Below are 15,329 nucleotides of genomic sequence, written 5' to 3'. Positions count from 1 at the left end.
ATTTATTTATTTTGAGACAGAGTCTCACTCTGTTGCCTGGGCTAGAGTGAGTGCCGTGGCCTCAGCCTAGCTCACAGCAACCTCAAACTCCTGGGCTCAAGCGATCCTCCTGCCTCAGCCTCCTGAGTAGCTGGGACTACAGGCATGTGCCACCATGCCCGGCTAATTTTTTCTATATATTTTTAGTTGTTCAGATAATTTCTTTCTATTTTTTAGTAGAGACGGGAGTCTCGCTCTTGCTCAGGCTGGTCTCGAACTCCTGACCTCCAGTGATCCTCCCACCTCAGCTTCCCAGAGTGCCCTAATTGCCTCTTTAAAGTCTCCTTCTCCAAATAATTGTAGGTACTGGGTGTTAGGACTTCAGCAGGAGCACAATTCAGCCCGTAACAGCATCTGTTTATGCTGAGCTGTATAGTCTTACTAAGGATTTGAAATAAATATTTCCACTGGCTCAGGGAGTTAGAACAGTGAACACCATGAGTGAGAGTATCCTTGGGCACCCACACCTGTGCTTTTGACTAGAACTTTGTGCTTTGTCTAAAACTGGGCTTAAAAAATATGCCCTTTTCTACTCCATATTTTGTTTATGCTTTTTTTCTCCATCTTGAATGCCTTCTCACCCATTCTGAGCTGTCAAAATTCTACTCTGCTTTCAAAGCTTTGCTCGACTATCACTTGTTCTGTGAGAGTTTTCATTACTTCAACCAAATTTGATTTTTTCCTTTTTAATGTTTAGTACTTAACTCACATTTTTCATGTGGTATCTCTTTATTATAAACTCCTTGTGGTGAAGGACTATGTCTAACTCTTCTTTGAAGTGCCTAGCAGAATGACTTGCATTAAATGAGCACTCAATTGCATTTTTCAGTGCTTTGAGGTACTCAGTATATATTTCTGAAATTGAAAAGGTTTTATATTTATTTTAAAAAAGGATTTTTCTCCAAGAGGTGGAATTGAATCCCCCTTCCTGATCTCAGCACTAACCTTTTTGTGGCCTATGCATAGTAATTTGCGTTCAAAGGGTAGAGTAAGGAAAGGGGGAGGAAGCTTAACTTTGCAGTTGTGAAAAGTGGCAAACACTACCTGGTGCAGGTGGTCAATATTAACATCAGTGATAAGTCATGTTGATGGTGTGTACTCTGATACAATGTGATACGGGCACTTACACCTTCCTCTGTGTTATTCTTCCTCACAGCCCATACCCCAGCCTAACCACGAGAAAAAAAGACAAAATCAAATTGATAAGACATTCTACAAATTACCTGATCAGTATTCAAAACCATCTTGGTTACAGCAATATGGAGGCCGTCGGAGACCTTGTTAAGAACAGTTTCAGAGACAATGGCAGGAGAATTGGAGATGGTGGATTTGCAGCAGTTCTTCTGAGGAGTTTCACTGTACAGGGGAAGAGACATGGGGCAGTATCTGGAAAGGGTTGGGGATAAAAGGTGGATTATTTTTTTAAGCACAGGAGAACTTAAAGCGTGTGTATTCTGATAGGAAAAATCCAGTAGAAATGGGGAAATTGATGATACAGCAGAGATTTGGCAAACTGCTTGGGGGATGAGAGGGCAGCGAGAGCAGAGTGGGGGTTAGTCTGAGACAGTATCAATAGTTCAGGCGGCTCATCTGTAGAACAGGAGTATATGGGTACAGGTGCTTATGGGTGAATGAGTGTGGTGTGAACTTGGAATATTCTCTTCTGATTTTTTTTAGGGTAATAGAAAGCAAGGCTGTCAACAGAGTGAGAATGGGGGAGAGTGTTAGGAATTTGAGGAGAGAGGAAAAAAGATATAATTAGGAGTAAGCGTCAATGGGCTTGGAAAAGTAGTAGGGTTCCTGGGTCAGAGTAGTAGCTTGCGTGAATTCTTGTACTGGATTGAAGTTCAAATCTTCAGCACGGCTGTGTATTTTGTCCACGTTGAGCTCAGCTGCATGGGTGTGGAGCTGGCAGAGAGTTGGAGTGAACTCCATTGGGGTTTGCCGAGAGGGAAGCAAAATGAGGGAAGGGAAAAGGAATGCACGCCGGGGGTTGGTTCCGTTGATTTGTCATGGAATTGAAGCTGGACAAGGAGCGATCACAGTACCTGAGAAGAACGAGGGACATCGAAAATGTGGTAAGTAGGATCAATGCATTTTGAGGTGATGGTGGGTCAGCGGAGTTTTGGGACTGAGGTTCCAGAGTAAGTGTTTGACATCATAACACATGGCTAATGTATATGTTTATTGAGAAGTTTAGCAAGCAACATGCTGACACTTCTGTGGTTTAGCCTGAAAAGCTTTGGCTTTGCCCGGGTGCTCTGTGATCTCAGAGTGGCCTGACTTGGTCGTAGAAACTCACCTGTCAGTGAGATTCTGCACTTATGTTTCATTAAATACTTAACATGCAAGAGTTTGACTTTTTCTTTTTATCTTTCTCGGAAGGCTTGTGCTCCTTGGTTTAATCATTTACTAATGAGACTTTTTTTTTTTTTTTTTTTTGGTTTACATGCCTTTATGCAAAGGAACATTATTGTTCATTTAACATTTTATGTGGCATATTACTGTTCTGGAGTGTTTGTGAACTAATATTTGTAAAATATCTAATGTTTTGCTACTATATATATTAAAATAATTTGAAAATTTAATGATCGCTTACTAAAATTCTCGTTTTTCTTTTCTTTACTTTTTTGTCCCCATAACATAGACTGTAGGTGTTTCATAATGGCAAACATTTACTCTGGTACCTGAGCTCCAAAATTCCTTTGATACACTAGCCACAAGGATTATAAATGTCTGTATTAGTGGGAAAATAAGCTTATGTTTATGTAAAACCTGATGGAACAAAACAAAATTTCATGAAGCATCAGTTTTTATGAGGCCACTAGATGGCTCTGTAATCCTGTTATTTAAGTATGTGTTTAAATCCCTGGAAGGTTTTGAATTAAATAGGTTCGTTTATTATTGTGTCTGAATGTATTAATGTATATGTGGATAATAACATGAAAATGTAAGCATATCTAATGGTTCCACCAGTTTACCCTCTGGAATCCAGTTTTGTGTGATAAATATCTATGGTGAATATTGAAAACCTTAGGTTATGCTAGCATGGAACAACTATCTCCAGATGCATATTCTAAGAATACAATTGAAATACACCAGAACTTTTTATATGTGAATTGGATGTATAGGTTTTTAACATATTAAATCAAGTAGAGATTTAATTCATTTCCTGTTGTCTGAAGTATTTAGGTTAATGCATTGTAAATGTGGAGTATATCAGAATAGACAGTGATTCTTTTGGAGAAATGAGATAATTCTGCCCAGTCTACTGGAGGGCAAGGATGTAGTCATATTTATCTTATTTATAGTAGTACTTTGTATATGGTACATGCTTGATTAAAAGTTTGTTGAATGAGAAAGCTGGGATGATAAAAGTGAAAAAGAATTTTGAGAAATTATACATAATGTATACAATAAAAATGAAAAAATGAATGAAGGGCAGTATATTAAAGCAAAAATGACAAATGTTTTTTGACCTTGGACTCATCTTACCTCTGTCTTTACCAAAAGTTTTAAATTGAGTCACCCTCCCCCCCCCAATGTGGGACTATATTTCAAATTTTATAATGGAAATCATTTCACAGAGAAAATTTTATGGAAACCTTTGGAACTTACCCCTATTAGCCAGTATTTATAACTGAAATAGATCTTCACTTTCTGGAGTCTCAGTGTTAGAGGTTTATATTCTTTACGATACGGTAAGGACTGTGTTGATTAATTTCTATTTGATACCTCAAAGAATTGACAGGACTAATATTAACATATGCTTTCTTTTTAATGTTTTTAAATTTTATTTTTAAGTGTTATGGGCACCTAATAATATATATTTATAGGGTACAGGTGATGTTTTGATATGGGCATACAGGGTGAATTAATCAGATCAGGGTGAGGGGGTGTTTATCACCTCAGGCATTTATCATTTCTTTGTGTTGGGAACATTCTAGTTGCACTCCTTTGGTTAAAGTATACCCAAACTTACTGTGATTATAGTCACTTTGTTGTGCTGTCACATATTATTCATTGTGTCTAACGAACTATAATTGTGCACCCATTAACCAAACCCACTTTATCCCTCCTCCCTGCTACCCTTCCCAGGCTCTGGTAACCATCCTTCTACTCTGTCTCCGTGAGATCAATTGTCTTTAATATTTTGCTCCCTCATATGAGTGAGAACGTGTGAAATTTGTCTTTCTGTGCTTGGCTTAGTTCACTTCACATAAATGTTCTCCAGTTCCCTCCATGTTGTTGCAAATGGCAGGGTTACACTGTTTTTTTGTGGCTCTATATTAATAATATTCGATTGTTTATAAGTACCACAATGTCTTTATCCATTCATCTGTTGATGGGTGCTTATGTTGTTTCCAAATCTTGGCTATTGTGAATAGTGCTGCAATAAACATGGAGCGCAGATATCTTTTTGATATACAGAATTCTCCATCATTTGGATATATACCCAGCAGTGGGATTGCTGGCTCATATGGTAGTTCTATTTTCAGTTTTTTGAGGAACCTCCATACTGTTCTCCGCAGTGGTTGCACTAATTCGCATTTCCACCAACAGTGTACCAGGTTCCCCATCTCCACATCCTCACCAGCATTCATTATTGCCTGTCTTTTTGATAAAAGCCGTTTTACCTGGGGTGAGATGATACCTCATTGTAGTTTGGATTTGCATTTCTCTGCTAACATGCTCAGACATGTTGAGCATGTTTTCATGGACCTGTTTGCCATTTGTCTTCTTTTGAGAGATGTCTGTTCAGATGTTTTGCCCATTTTTTAATCAGATAATTTGATTTTTTTCCTATTAAGTTGTTAGAGCTGCTTATATATTCTAGCTGTTGATCCCTTGTCAGATGGGTAGTTTGCAAATATGTTCTCCCGTTCTGTGGGTTGTCTCTTCGCTTTGTTGATTGTTTCCTTTGCCGAAGCTTTTGAGCTTAATGTGATCCCATTTGTCCAGTTTCACTTTGGTTGCCTGTGCTTTAGGGGTAGAAGTCCTTGCCCAGACCAATGTCTTAAAGCATTTGCCCAATGTTTTCTTTAAGTAGTTTCATACTTTTATGTGTTCGATTTCACTCTTTAATCCATTTTGATTTGATTTTTGTATATGGCGAGAGAGAAGGGTCTAGATTCATTCTTCAGCCCTCCCAGCACCATTTATTAAACAGACTGTCTTTTCTGCACTGTATGTTCTTGGCAACTTTGTAAAAAGATAAATGCACTATAGATGTGTGGATTTTATTTCTGGGTTCTCTATTCTGTTCCATTGGTTTATGTGTCTGTTTTTATGCCATAACAATGCTGTTTTGGTTACCACAGCTCTGCAGTACAATTTGAAATTAGGTAACATGATTCCTCCAGTTCTCTTTGCTAAGGATAGCTCTGGCCATTTTGGGTCTTTTGTGTTTCCATATCAATTTTAGGATTATTTTTTCTATTCCTGTGAAGAATGTCATTGGTATTTTGATGGAGATTGCACTGAGTCTGTAGGTAGCTTTGGGTAGTATGGACATTTTAACAACATTGATTCTTTCAGTCCATGAGCATGTACTATCTTTCCATTTTTTTTTTGTTTCCTCTTCAATTACTTTCATAAACGTTTTATAGTTTTCCTTATAGAGATTTTACTTCTTTGGTTAAATTTATTCCTAGGTATTTTATTTTATTTGTAGCTATTGTAAATGGGATTCCTTCCTTGTTTTCTGTTTCAGATTATTTGCTGTTGGCATACAGAAATGCCAGTGATTTCTGATTTCTATATATCGATTTTGTGTCCTGCAACTGTATGGAAATTGTTTATCTGTTCTAAAAGTTGGTTTTTTTCTTTTTTTTTTTTTTTTGCAGTCTTTAGTTTTCTGTAAATATAAGATCATTATCATCTGCAAACAATTTGACTTTTCCTTTCCAATTTGGATGCTTTTATTTATTTCTCTTGTCTGATTGCTCTAGCTAGAACTTCCAGTACTATGTTGAATAACAGTGGTGACAGTAGGCGTCCTTGTCCTGTTTGAGATCTTAGAGAAAAGGCTTTCAGTTTTTCCCCATTCAGTATGATACTAGCTGTGGGTCTGTCATATATGGCTTTTATCATGTTGAGGTAAGTTTGTTCTATACATAGTTTTTTGAGAGTTTTTATTATGAAGGGATGTTGAGTTTTACCAAATGCTTTTTCAGTATCAATTGAAATGATCATATGGTTTTTGTCCTTCATTCTGTTGATATGATGTGTCACATTGATTGATTTGTGTATGTTGAACCACCCTTGCATCCCTGGAATGAATCTCAGTTGATTGTGATTAATAATCTTTTTAATATGTTGTTGAATTCAGTTTGCTAGTATTTTGTTGAGAATTTTTGGATGTATGGTCATCAGAGATACTGGCCTATAATTTTTTGCTGTTCTGTCTTTGTCTGGTTTTGGTATCAAGGTAATACAGGCCTTTCAGAATGAGTTTGGAAGTATTTCCTCCTTGATGTTTTGGACTAGTTCAAGTAGAGTTGTTATTAGTTCTTTGAATCCTTGGTAGAATTCAGCAGTGAAGCCATCAGATCATGGGGTTTTCTTTGATGGGAGACTTTATTACTGCTTCTATCTCATTACTTGTTATTTGTTTATTCTGATTTTGGATTTCTTCCTGGTTCCATCTTGGTAGGTTGTATGTATCTAGGTATTTGTCCATTTCTTCTAGGTTTTCGAATATATTGGCGTATATAATAGTTACCATAGTAGTCTCTAATGATCCTTTAGATTTCAGCAGTATTTGTTGTGATTTCTCTTTTTTCATTTTTGATTTTACTTGTCTTCTCTTTTTTTTTCTTAGTCTGGCTAAAGGTTTGTCAATTTTGTTAATCTTTTAAAAAAAACCAATTTTTCATTTTGTTGATCTTTTGTATTATTTTCTTGGTTTCAATTGAATTTATTTCTGCTCTGATCTTTATTATTTCCTTTTCTTCTACTAATTTTGGATGTGGTTTGCTCTTGTTTTTCTAGTTCTTCAAAATGCATTGTTAGGTTGTTTATTTGAAGCTTTTCTAGTTTTTTGATGTAAGCATTTATTGCTAAAAACCTGCTTCTTACTACTGCTTTTGCTGTATTTCATAGGTTTTTGATATGTTGTGTTTTCATTTTCATTTGTTTTGAGAAATTTTTTAATTTCCCTTTTAATCTCTTCATTGACCCACCGGTCATTAAGGAGCATATTGTTTAATTTCCATGTGTTTGTATAGTTTCCAGTGTTGTTGTTATTGATTTCTAGTTTTATTCCATTGTGGTCAGAGAAAATACTAGGTATGATTTAAGTTGTCTTGACTTGTTTGGTGGCCTAACATACGGTCTATCCTTGAGAATGATCCATGAGCCGAGGAGGAGAACATGTATTCTGGAGCTGTGGGATGAAACATTCCATAAATATCTATTAGGTCCATTTGGTCTATAGTGCAGGTTAAGTCCAGTGTTTCATTGTTATGATTGATACGTAAGGACTTATGGTTGCCATGATATTACTTGATTTCTGTTTGCTTTGTAGTCATCTCTTTTTTTTTTTCTTCCTTCCTTCCTTCCTTCCTTCCTTCCTTCCTTCCTTCCTTCCTTCCTTCCTTCCTTCCTTCCTGTCTTCCTTTGTTAAGAGTGATTTTCTCTGGTAGTGTGTTGTAATTTCTTGCTTTTTATTTTTTTGTGTATATCTTGTAGGTTTTTTGATTTGAGATTACCATGAGGCTTGCAAAAAACATTTTATAACCAATTATTTTAAACATAGGACAACTCTGCTTACAAATAAACAAACAGATATATCAACAAGCAAAGATAAACCTAACAGAAATTCTACCCTTAACTCCATCCCCCACTGGCTTTTTAACTTTTTGTTGTTTCCATTCATATCTTTTTTACACTATCTGTCTTTCAAAAAGTTAGTCTTATTTTTGATAGTTTTGTCTTTTAGTCTTCCTACTGAAGATATAAGTGGTTTATACACTGCAATTACAGCAATAGAGTGTTCTGTATTTGTGTACTTGCTGTTACCAGTGAGTTGTATAACTTCAGATGGTTTCTTATTGTTCATTAATGTTCTTTTCTTTCAGATGGAAGAACTCCTTTTAGCATTTTTTGTAGGACAGGTTTAGTGTTGACAAAATCCCTCAGATTTTGCTTGTCTGGAAAAGTCTTTATTTCTCCTTCATGTTTGAGGGATATTTTTACAGGATATAATATTCTAGGGTTAAGGGTTTATTTCTTCAGGACTTTGAGTATATCATTCCACTCTCCCCTGGCTTGTAAGGTTTTCCCTGAGAAGTCTGCGGCCAGACATGTTGGAGCTCCTTTATATGTTCTTTTTTTTCTTTTTTCTTGCTGCCCTTAGGACCTTTTCTTTATCCATGACCTTTGGGAGTGTGATTATTAAATGCCTGGAGGTAGTCTTGTTTGGGTTAAGTCTGCTTGATGTCCTATGACCCTCCTGTACCTGAATATTGATATCTTTCTCTAGGTTTGGAAAGTTCTCCATTATTACTTCTTTGAATAAAATTTCTACGCCAGTCTCTTTCTCTGCCTCCTCTTTAAGGTCAATAACTCTTAGATTTCCCCTTCTTAGACTGTTTTCTAGATCTTGTAGGCATGTTTCACTCTTATTTATTCTTTTTTCTTTTTCCTCTTCTGAATGTTTATTTTCAAATAGTTTGTCCTCAAGCTCACTAATTCTTTCTTCCGCTTGGTCAGTTCTACCATTGAGAGACTCTGATACATTTCTCAGTTTGTCAATTGAATTCTTAAGCTCTAGAATTTCTGCTTGATTTTTAAAATTTCAATCTCTTTGCTGAATTTCTCTGATAGGCTTCTGAATTCCTTCTGTGTGTTTTCTTGAAGTTCATTGAGCTTCATCAGGACAGCTATTTTGAATTCTTTGTCTGAAAGGTCACCTATCTCCCTCACTGCAGGACTGGTCACTGGTGCCTTACTCAGTTCATTTGGTGAGGTCATGTCTTCCTTGCTGTTGATGTTGCTGTCTAGGCATTGAAGAGTTAGGTATTTATTTTAATCTTCTCAGTCTAGGCTTGCTTGAATCTGTCCTGCTTGAGAAGATTTTCCAGATATCCAAAGGGAATTGAGTGTTGTGATCTAAGTCTTGAATCACTGCAGCCACATCAGCACTGGGGGGCCCACGCCTACAAATGCTGTGATGCCTGCAGACTCCTGGTGGTGCCACATCGGTGGACGTGGTGAGATACAGGAGAATTCCCTGGATGACCGGGCAGAGTCTCTCGCTCTCTGCAGGGCTGCTGGAGTTGGGGGAGGAGTGAGGTGGGCACTCACTCCCTGTGGCCACCAGTGCCAGGGTGCAGCTGAGGCCAGCCCAGTGTCACCCAAAGCCAGTGGTGACTGCTGCCGGGATGCCCCTGATGTTTGCTCAAAGCCCAAGGGGGGAAACTCTTCAGCCAAGAAGTGTTTACTAAATGGCCAGGAAAGTTCTAGCTGTTCTGAATGCCAAACAAACAAACAAACAAATTGTCAGAGTGTGGTGAATTCTGCCAGCACTGGGTCCTTCCTTCTGTCCCAGGCTGGGTCTAGAAGGAAAGTTCAGGAACCAAGACCTGGACTCAGGGACTTCAGGACTCTGCTTGGTACTTTATGTCACTGCGGTTGAGCCGGTGCCCAGTTGCAAAACAAAGTCCTCTGAACCCTCCCCTTCCCTTCCTCCGTTGGAGGAGGACTCTCCCCGGGCCGAGCTGGCTGGAGTTGGGGAGGGCGGCGCAGGCCCTGGCGTGGCCCCGGCTGCTGGTGTCTTGCCGCGTCACGTGCAGCCCACGTCCCCTGCCTTGGAGCCGGCCCAGCCGCAAGAACTGCCCGGGGACCGTGGCCTCTGTCGCCTGCCGCTTTACACATTTAGCCCAGGCCCAGCTGCTTTGTTGGCGGCGGTGGGGCTGGCCGGAGCCCAGGGTTCAGGGTGTGGATTCCCCCCTGGCCGGGCAGGTCTAGATGCTGCTTCCGTGGGCACCGCCGGATTCTGCCCTGTGCTGGGTCCCCTATGCCAGGGCGGCCCTGAGTTTCAGTGCAAAGTCCCACAGTCACTTCTCTCTCCCTGCCCTGGGCACACAGAGCCCCTCCCTACTTGGCACGATGACAGGACACTGCCCGGGGACGGGGAAGGGGTGGCCTGTGCAGGGCAGACTTGTCTCTCCAGCCCTCCTCAGTGCCTTTTCCTTGGTACGATGTTAAAACCAGGCAGTGTGACCCATCGCTCACCTGACTTTTAATTCTTGCTTGCTTGGATAGTTGTTGAACTTGGTGTTCCTGCAGAGGGAGGGTTGCTGGAGGTTTCTTTTAGGCATCTTGCTTCACTCTGCCCCTCCCCCCCATTCTTCTATTTTTTTATAGGATATTTGCAATGTGGAATCTCAAACCAAATCACTGAACTGTTTATACCCTGCTGTGTTAAGACCTACTGGTTTATCTTGCCCTAAGAATGGATCTTCTACCTTTATAACAATGCTACCATGTATAATGATCGGTGACTGCCTTGGTTACTTTGAAAATGGTTTACAGAGTGATACAGATCTCCAAAATGGTGACACATTTCATTTTATAATATTAGGAAATAACATTTGTTAATATCGCCACCAATGTCATCAGAGAGGCCTTCAAACATGAGTCTGCCGTCAAGTTCAGGGCAGCTGGCACAAGTCACAAAATTCTCCTCTTCACTTGAAAGCTCAAATTTTATCATTGGCAACAAATACCGTCGATTGTTTTCTTTGAAGTGACAGGCTCACTTTGTTCCTTTTCAAGGAGACGTTTGCCGGCGGCTCAAGTCTGTGTAACCGTAGCTCTTTGTCAGTCACTCTTCCAGGTAAACACGATGCTCCACAAGTAAAGCGGCTGGTTTCACTCGCATCACAAACAGCTGCTTGAGTGCTTTTGCCCAGGACAACCGTCCTGCCCTGACACTTGGTCACGCAGAGTAGGAAAGAGATGCACACTCGAGGGTCCAAATGGAATAACAGGCCTTTTACAGCTCTGTCAGAGATGTTCCTATGTGACACTGACATTTTGAGAAATGGAGCGTGTGACGATGAGCACAGTGACTCTCAGCACGGCTCGATCGCGTGTTGCAGCACCCTGAGAAACCCGCACGGTGACAAAGGCATGTAGTGACATAGTTTTGTTATGAACATGGAAATACCTTTGACCTCGCGGACTCCCAGAAGGGGACTCTGGTCTGCCGGGGGTGCACAGACTGTGCTTGGAGAGCTGCTGTCCCGCAGTGCTCGGCGCTTCCCTGTCAGTCAGTCCCGTGATGTCCAGCGTCTGCTGCTCAGACCTCTTGCCTCCGTGCCCCTCCTTCTGGACACTGTCGGCGCTAAACATTTGCAGACTTAGTTTCTTGAATGATAAGTGGTGGTGGTTATACAGTGATGCATGCAAAAGTCCAAGTATATTTCCCCGGTCCCTCGCGCTAGTCCCCCTTACCAAAGGTGACTCACTTGTACCCTATCTAAGCCCTGCCGATGACCTCCATGAGTCCAGTCACCCCTTTCTCTTGATTGCTCGGTTTGTCCACTTCAAGCTGTGTCTGTTGGCTCCCACAGGGAGGACGAGACATTAACTCGTTTACATTATTGTTGCCCACTTACACTCTTGCTCATCTTCCTCATTTTAGGGCACATGTTTGTTTTCGGTTTTGCTTTTGGCTCCTTTGGTTGTGTTTGTGCATTTATATGATGTACCTAAATGTCCATTTCTGCTAAACTTGACACAGGCCAAGAACAGACGGGGGGACTGTTCTCTACAGGTAAAGCCCAACGTGATTCACGGCTGCTCCCCTGGGGCAGAGTGGGTGAGAGGCAGGCGTGGTAATAGCTGCTGTGACTCCACCATCAGCCACAGGAGAGGTGGTGGCCTCTCTTCACCGTGATCACGTTTGACTTCCATTGACAGGTGGGAAACTGGGGGCCACCAGAGTCACCTGCCCAGTGTTAGTTAAGAACAGACGTTGGACTGCAGTCCCCTCTCTCCTCCTTGCTGTTCTCATCGTACCGAGGACATCCCTGTAGTTCACTGGGGATGTGAACAATATGGTTTTAGCAGGTTGGTCCTAGGTGGGAGGCAGAAGTTACCAGTTATATTTTCATAGCTTTTTATTGTTTTTCAAATTATAAATCTGTCAATTTATTTCTATGTGAAGTGAATTTTATTTTTGGTAGTATATTCGTTTTGTGGGCTTTTAGAAGTCGTGTTTGCCTTGAAGGGCATACAGTAAATTCTGAAATGATGCACGAAAGCCCGAGGAGTGCGTTGCATGTTAAGCTGGCATTTCTGTTAAAAGTGGTTGGAGCTGAAAAAAGTTGAGATTCAGAATATTCTTACCAAATAGGGAAAAGGAGACTCCTCTGGTCCGGCTGCATAAATTGTGTGTCATGTTTAAGAGCCAGGCTGGTCTCCGTTTCAGCTACGGATGTGATATAGGGCCCTTCGGAGGCAGAAACACGGACGCAGGCGTCTCTGACACCGCGTTTGTTCCCTCGTCACCAAGAAGCCGCTCGATGGAGACGGCTGTAGGTGACATTTGTCACGGATGCCGCGGGCTTCGGGAATATCTCACATTTTCATTCAGTTTTCTGCATGGTGAAGTCTGGGCAGATACATACTTTCTAACGGTATCTGGGAGATTTTACGCTGGGAGTATTTGTGAAATTTGCTTTGAGTTCCTCGAGAGGGATTGATGAGTAAGCGTGACGCCTAATGTTGTGCGTCAGCTCTGGCTGGGCCGCAGGGTGCGCGGAGCGCGGTTGAGTCTTATTTCCGGGTGTGGCTGTGGGCGTGTCTTGATGACATCACGTGTGGGTGTGACTGTGGGCGTGTCTTGACAGCACGTGTGGGCGTGTCTTGATGACATCACATGTGGGCGTGGCTGTGGGCGTGTCTTGATGACATCACGTGTGAATCGGCAGCCTGAGCAGAGCGGGTGCCTTCCCCAGGGTCCGTGGGCGCCACCCGGCCATCAAGGGCCAGGACGCGGCTGACGGGCGGAGACGGTTGAACTGACCGCCCCGGCTGCGCGGCCGGACACGGAGCTCCCGTCCTCGGCGCCTGCGGTTCTCAGGCCAGAGGCTGCCCCGCTGGCTCTCGGGTCTTGGGACTGTCCAGCCTGCAGGGGCCGGATCGCCCTGGGCCCTCTCAGCCTCTGAGATCACGCGATTCAGCGCCTTATAATGAGTGTGCGTGTGTGTACACACATGCACACACACAGACATACATATACATATACACAGAGACACACAAACGCACATGTATACACACAGGAACACATACAAACACACATACACATACATATATATACACACATACACACAGAGACACACACAAACATATATACACACACATACAGAAACACACATACACATATACACACACAGGGACACACACACACATACACACAGAGAGACACACAAACATACACACATACACACATATGTATACACAGAGACACACACACAAATATATACACGCACACACACACATCCCCACACCCAGAGACACACATATGTGCACACACCCACAAACACATACACACACATATATACATACACACACATATATAGATACACACACATATATACATACATCCCCACACCCACAGAGACACACACACACACACACATAAACACACACACCCCCCACTGAGACACACACATGTATGTGTATCTCCTCCTGGTTCTGTTTATCCGGAGAGTTCCACTGTGGAACACGAGGTAGTTGACGGGAATCCAACAAGTGAAAGTCTTTTCTTATTCACGCTCTTCACGATTTCTTTCTCTAAGAAACGCTCCAAAGGAGAGGATGAGCATGCTGCTAGTTCTAATTTTAGTGATTAATTTTTGTATTTATAACTTTTGGGAATAGACTGAGAAGTGATAGAAACACAAAGATTAGCATAGTTTCAGGATTAATAGAAGAAGGTACACAGGAAGGTTAAAAAATAAATTTAATATACTAACAAATAAGTGAATATATTTTACTTTATAACATCTGTTATGAGCACTGAATATACAGAGAACTTTTATGGACAAGAAATTGGGGGCAATGGCAAGAACTAGTAGTAGCACTGGGCAGGGGAGCCCCCAAATTCTGCTCAGTACCCTGGGCCATAGGTGAGAGGTTCACTCAGAGTAGATTCTAGATTTTCTTGGGGATGGAACCAGTGTCACACCGTGTGGGTTAGTCAGGGTTGATTAGAGAAAGAGAGTCCACAGGAGACACAGATGTGATTTGTGATGCGGGGTTTTGCCTCCGTGCCCACACAGCTGGGGAGGCCCAGGTCTGCCGTCTGCCAGCTGGGGACAGGGCGAGGTCACTGGTGTATTACAGTTCAGTCTACGACCGAAGGCCCGAGAACCAGGAGAGCCGGGGGTGTGAAGCCCAGTGTGAAGGTAGAAGGTGAGAGGAGACGTCCCGGCTCGACCGGGGGCGTGTCGGGGACCAGGCTGTGGGGGTTCAGCTGGGGCACCCCAACGGCGCGGGGGCGGGGGCGGGGCCAGGGGCTGCAACATAACAAAATCTGTCTAGAAAGGAAAGGATTGGCATAGAGGCAAGAACATTGGTGGAGAATGAAGATAAATGTCCCACTTTACCCCATCGCCCCCCGTTTTGCAGAGATTGTTTGTTGTGCTAGATTTTTATAAAGGAGAGACTGATACATTTTAAAACGCTAAAGAAAGCAGGGGTCCGTTTGTGTGGGGCAGAGCAGAGTCGGGGTTCTCGAGTCTGTTAAGTACAGTCGTGTGGTCTCTTGTGCCCTCATGCCAGGGTCCCACAGTGGGCTAGACGCTGGCTTTACATCTGTTAGAACTAAAACAACTACAAGCACAATCAAATGTAGGAGAAGGATCTGTGAATGGTTACTTTCTCTCTACCCCACCCCCTCGTTACGTGTGTGTGTGTGTGTGTGTATGCGTGTGCTTGTGTGTATAAAACTTACCACATACAACTTACTGATTTCCTGCCTGGAAGCTTTCTGTCCATCTGTCCACTCTGAACCCTGTCAGCGTATCTCTGCTCTAGAACCACCTCACACTCACCCCCAGGCAAAACCACCAAATACTGACTTACCACCCCAAAAATCATCAGTCCCAAACTCTTCATTTTCTTATCAGTTTATTGTCATCCATATGAGGTACCATGCTACCATTAGAATTATATTCAGGTTTTTTATTTTAAAAAACTCAGAGAAAAAAATGTTTCCAGTAATTTTCATTCAATGTGAATGACAAGAATATCATAGCTATAAACATTAAAAT

Source organism: Lemur catta, chromosome 24 (genome assembly GCF_020740605.2).
Source record: "Lemur catta isolate mLemCat1 chromosome 24, mLemCat1.pri, whole genome shotgun sequence".
Lineage (NCBI taxonomy): Eukaryota > Metazoa > Chordata > Mammalia > Primates > Lemuridae > Lemur > Lemur catta.
Note: the sequence above shows the minus strand (reverse complement) of the source record.